Raw genomic sequence first — 5,653 nt, forward strand, 5'->3', positions numbered from 1 at the left:
TGTGTGTGTGTGTGTGTGTGTGTGTGTGTGTGTGTGTGTGTGTGTGTGTGTGTGTGTGTGTTTGTGTGTGTCTTCTGTTAAGATAGCTTTTTACATCAAAACGTGTTAAAGCTTCTTGTATTTTACAGCCACATCAAGAGGATTGGTTTCTTAATCAGCAGTGTGTATCTGGCCTGGAAACAATGTCCCCGGAGAAAAAGCTGTTTGGAGCATCATAACATCATATCAACATCAAAGTAGGCTGCTCCATGGATATACCACCTCCCATCATCAATGCTACATTTATGTAAAGTGAAGTGAAGGCAGCTTGCATCTCAGACTGATTACAGCTGATTATTTTCTCAACAGAAATGGTGTCTACATGAAGGAACTTCACAGATACTGTATCTCTTGGTAATGAATTAATAATTGCATCTTCAGTACTGTGTTTTGCTTCCATCGGCTTGTTGGCAGGCGTGTCGGTTACCAAGCTTGTCATGAGCATATTGGAGAAGTGCTGATCATCAAAAGCTGGGAAAAGGGAGCAAAATGGAGGCTGTGGTTTTCTGCTTGATCTTGGTCTCATTTGGAAGACAGCACCCATTTTTCCACCCAATAGTAAAACAATTATTCTGAGGTGTAACAAGCTCCTAGTTACATTTTTCTTTTGGAATACACTGTAAACGCAGCACGCGCAGTAAGTTTTCTTGGCTATTTTTGTGTCATTGTTGGAATAATGTTTGCTACCACAGTCTAAAATGGTGACATTTTTCTGTGAAACTGATGATGCTTTCCAGTGCAAATCCAATAATAAATAAAATAAAATAAAATAAAATAAAATAAAATAAAATAAAATAAAATAAAATAAAACATTTCCCAAATAGACTCAGATTCCAAACAAGTCATGTTCTTTTAGAAACTTTTATTCCATATAGTAGATTATATGTATCAAACTCAGGGCCAGTGGGCCAAACGTGGTCTGCTACAGCATTTCATGTGGCTTGCAAGGGCTTCAAATATGTAAAAAAAACTGTTTTAAAAATAAACATGCTGCTTTAAAGCCAGCATTGACCATAAACTGCATCTCCCATAACGCATATCCATAATTTTTCCCCTGAAATGACCGCATCCCACATCTAGGTAGAGGTGCACATGGTTCAAAAGTAGCCAAAGAAAGTGATAGTATAAGATCTTATGAAATTGGACTTTGCAGTTTGATTGTTTATGAACTGCTTAAATTCCATTATGTTACATACTGGGCTTTTACTGAGCAAGTCGTGTCAAAAACTCTGGAAGAGCCCTTAAATAAGTTAGCTATTGGTAGTGACAAAAAAATTCAGCATCTTTAGTTTAAAACCCCAACATTGTTAACCCATCCAGGTTGTGGTTACGTCTTGTCTCTTTATAGCATGACCCAGCAGCCAGAGACTTTGAATTTGCATAGTCGGCTGTTCAAAAAATTTGATTGGTTGCCTTCTTTTGATTGACATCTTTTTTGACCAACTGGTTTCATCTATTGACTCTCCAGAGGTCAAAATGTTTGACAAGTCCCTCGTGTCTCGATGAACTGATGGACTGTAGAATTGGCCAGTCAGCTGTGAGCTTCATTCTGACACCACAACTATGTAGCCAATCACATCACCTTTTATTTGATATGCAGCTTTGTCGAGTGAGGACCTTGTGTAAAGGTAGAAAATTAAACTTGAAAAAATTCTGTCGTGGCAGCCATTTTCCCCTCAAGCAGACATAGAAAACATGTTTTTATGGCGCTCTTCAGACAGTTAGCTGACTAAACTTGCCGTAAAAGACGAACTATATTTGTTATGAAATATTTTGAAGGTTTCAAGACAAAGAAGAGGAAATGCCATAAAAGAAGGTATTATACCTACAGCTACATTTTATATTTTTGTATTTTGTATTTTTTTGCTTTTGATCAGAAAAAGAGGACAAATTATGCATCAAAAGAAAATGAAAAACATTTATTTTTGTGGAGCTGGTGGTTTTATAAGCTGTGTGGATTATGTTGCTCTGAAAGAAGTGAGAATTGGGGGATTTGCTGCATGTGTCCCAGCTGTGATTCATATGGCTGATTATTAATATTCTTAAGTATTTTAATCATGGTGTGAGTAAATATGGATAGTACAATTTGATTTATGGGGTTTTTATCTTTCATTTGAGCCCTCAGTGAAGTCGTGTTGAAGCATTTCGAAATTACAGTATTTTGAAATATTTGTCCAGTTTGGGCATTGGTTGGAGACTTGTCCAACTATGATGGACATGCTGGATTATATTATATTATGTCTCAAACATGTCTCTTTTTGGCTGCCCAATATAGTACTTTTTGTCCTTAATATCTCCATCCCATCATTTTCTGGAACAAATCTTACAAAATTTTAAGTGAGAAAAAAATCTTATTGTATTTTATTTTCAATGACTAAATATTAGTATATTAAGACTGATAGCTTTACATAGAAACTAGGCTTGTGAATTTACTTCAAAGTGTGAAAGAGCAGTTTTTCATTTAATTTGGGTATGCTTTTTAAGGATTTTTAGGCCTGAAAACCTGCAAAGGTTAACAGGTCAATTTCTCGTAATTAAAATTGCATCAAACCAGACGTCTTGAACTTGGTTTGAACCTCTAGGAACGCCTTTGAAGTCAGGTGTTTTACTGTGACATTGACTCGGGTTTACTTCGTGCTCAACAAGAACCACATTCTAAATAGCATTACATCTTTCCCAATAGCAGTGGTTTGAATCCAAGCTGTTCTTTCAGGTTTCTTGCTGTATGTGGATGTTGGTTGCCCATGTGAAAAGAAAATGAGCTGCCAGAAAACAAAGTTGGATAAATTGCACTCACATTGTGGGGGGTGGGGGGGAACCACAAAGAATCTAATGATCTGAAAATAAGTATTTATCATATGAAATGCTTGTCAGTGAATTCTTAAGCCAATCTAGAAGAGCTTCACCGTCACAGTGGTAGTTCACAGCTGGTACAGCAGGAGGAAGACAACTGCAGAGTCAGACTTCTCCCTCTTCTTACAGCTGCCTCATTGTGGCTTGCTTTAAAATATCGTCATCACTTTCTTCATGACTAGTGAAAGTCAGTTAGGATTTCTGACCAGCATGCATTGCTTTTGGGCCTTTCATGCATCACATCAAGTCATCGCTGTGTAGTGCTGCGTGAAGTCAAATGCCTTTAAACTTACAAAGAGAAGATCCTACTGAGAGAAGGGGATTTGGCTGTCTAAGAAAGCAAACACAGGAACACATCCACTCCCCACCGGAAGGGATTTTCATACTTGCTGAAGACCAGTTCAGCTTCTGATTCAGTTTAATTTAAATATATTCAACATTTATTTTCAGAAAAAGATATGTTTTACACCTTTTGCGGACACTAAAAACAACTTGATACTGCTTGTGAAGACTCAGTGGTGTATTTTTACCAGCGTGTCCAGCTTCTTCCCCTCTAAGCACATCCCTCGATATAGAGATTTATGACCTATTTTTGTTTGCTGCAAGTTAAATTTAAGTATTGGTTTTGACTCACTTGGTTTTGGAACTTGGCTTTGCTTCTCTTCTACAACACCTGATGGGTTTTAAAGGTTGCATGTTGCACTTTCGATGCAGGTTGGAATGGGTAAAAAAATGGGATACACATTTATAAAATCAATTGTTTTAAAACATTAAATATTCACACAAAACCAATGTTTTTATTACTTCAGCGTTGTATTAAATTCATTCGTGACTTCAAATCGGAGAGTGGACACTTGCTTTATGAAAACATCAATGTGTGACATGTTTCACCAAATTTTCTTTCTGCGGCATAAAAGTGCAGCAAAGGAGAATAATAGAAGCTAGTTACTTTACAAAATCATCTGCAGCACATTACCCTATTCGTTGTCCACCTACCCATTCTCTTTCTATCTCCTATTATCTTCCTCTGTGTTTTTCATTCTTTCACGAACAGCAGATTGCTCAAACAGCACACCATTTATCCAGCTCGGAGAACTGGAAACTTCCCGCAGGTGCACTTAAACACAATATGACTCTCTCTAACAAATTCCATCACTTTACCTTGAAGCAAAGGGGGGAAATCCATAATGTGTTTGTGTTTATGGATTGGGGAGTTGCATTTATGTTTTTGAGGTTGTACCATTATGTGAATGCTGGTGAAATAAATGGGAATAGTGCAATGGGACACACTTTTAAAACAGGCACTTTTAATCCAAAACATGACATTTAGTTTTCTCTCAAGCACATGTGAAACTTAACAGTTGATCAATAATGATGCATAATATCTTTTTCCTCTGATCAGCTTGAATTTTGCTCATCTCCTCTATTCTATTAATATTTCTTTTTTTGTCTTCTCACTTCTAACCCATGTCTGATGTGCATTGTTTCAGCTGAGGACCAGCATTATGTAACAGCAGCCATTGTAAAAGTTTTTTTATGTTCTTTTTAAAGTGCCTCCACTAAATTATATTTCTGTTTTGAGACACCTGTGTCAGCAGGTACGATTCTGCTTCTGCCTCACGTCACACAGTGAGCCTGAAATGCATTTACACCTCAACTGCTGGGAAGAAAATAGGTATTTATACTGATGCGCATGTTTGTCAGGAGGATGTTTGTAAATCAGCTTTCAGTCAGCACACTCAGTCAGTCTCCGTAAATTTCAGTGGGATGTTATCTGCAGCAGCTGGTGACAGTTTTTGATATGACTTCGGTACTTTGTAACCTCCAGACAAGCAGTGAGTTACATATTTAACTGATAAGTCAGCTCTGGGGACAGACCCCCTCTAACACATTTTCTTTCTTCTTTCATTTAAAAATATTTCGATCTGCATTTATGTGACATTAAAAAACAGTTTTTATTTATTTAGTGTTTGTATGTGCTGAAAAGCATTGCACTCACCAAAGGAAAAACAAAGTAGAAAAAGTCTCTGTATCTTGTAATTACAAGATCCGGTTCTCGTTATTTTGACAAAAGATCTCATAATTATGAGAATCTGATCWCGTAAAAATGAGAAAAGTTAAAGAGAGCCATTGCTGTCCCATGAAGCATACTGTACTGGGTTAATTGCTCCTGCAGGAAGAGAATGACTTCCAGCAGGTCAGAGTAGGCCCTTTGCCTTAACAACCCCAAAGACTTAAGGTAACTGTGCAATGTAGCCATACTAATATTGATGGATCCACATTAGGTAAACTCAGTAAATCCCAGTGTCTCATAATTTAGAGGAAATGAAAGCATATCAAATAGGATAGTCATTGTCCACCTTTCCTGTAGGTCAGAGATTACTCTCAACTGTTTTCATTATTGTGAGATCAGGATATCATAATTACTGTACAATACAAAGAGTCTCTTGTTTTTTATTTGGTGTAAGCAGTGCTCTTCCAAAAGTGTGGAAAAATGATGTTTGCACAAAAGTAGAAGCATTTTTACTTGTGTATTTGGAAAGGAGTGTAATTAGCTTTTTTCTGCTTTTATATTTGTATTTATTTGCAAACATTTTTTACTTCAACACTATCTGAGAAAAAAACAATAGATATAGATTTTTCCACCAAGCGATAAAGTGAAAACCAATTTGGTACTATTTAGATATACTGTGTGTGTAAATGTATTTGTATATATATGTATGTATGTATATATGTATGTATGTATGTATATATGTATGTA

At 36.5% G+C, this 5,653-nt stretch overlaps 1 protein-coding gene across 1 annotated transcript in view; it reads left to right on the forward strand.

The window, feature by feature from the left end:
• Window positions 1-1,726: 1,726 nt before the first annotated feature.
• Window positions 1,727-5,653, forward strand: part of lrrc4.2 (leucine rich repeat containing 4.2) — a 71,933-nt gene continuing 68,006 nt past the window's right edge. The window contains exon 1 of the mRNA XM_014012354.1: window positions 1,727-1,855. The gene's annotated coding sequence lies outside the window, so the exon portion shown is untranslated. The remainder of the gene's footprint in view (window positions 1,856-5,653) is intronic.

Source organism: Austrofundulus limnaeus, unplaced genomic scaffold (genome assembly GCF_001266775.1).
Source record: "Austrofundulus limnaeus strain Quisiro unplaced genomic scaffold, Austrofundulus_limnaeus-1.0 Scaffold90, whole genome shotgun sequence".
NCBI classification, from domain to species: Eukaryota; Metazoa; Chordata; class Actinopteri; order Cyprinodontiformes; family Rivulidae; genus Austrofundulus; species Austrofundulus limnaeus.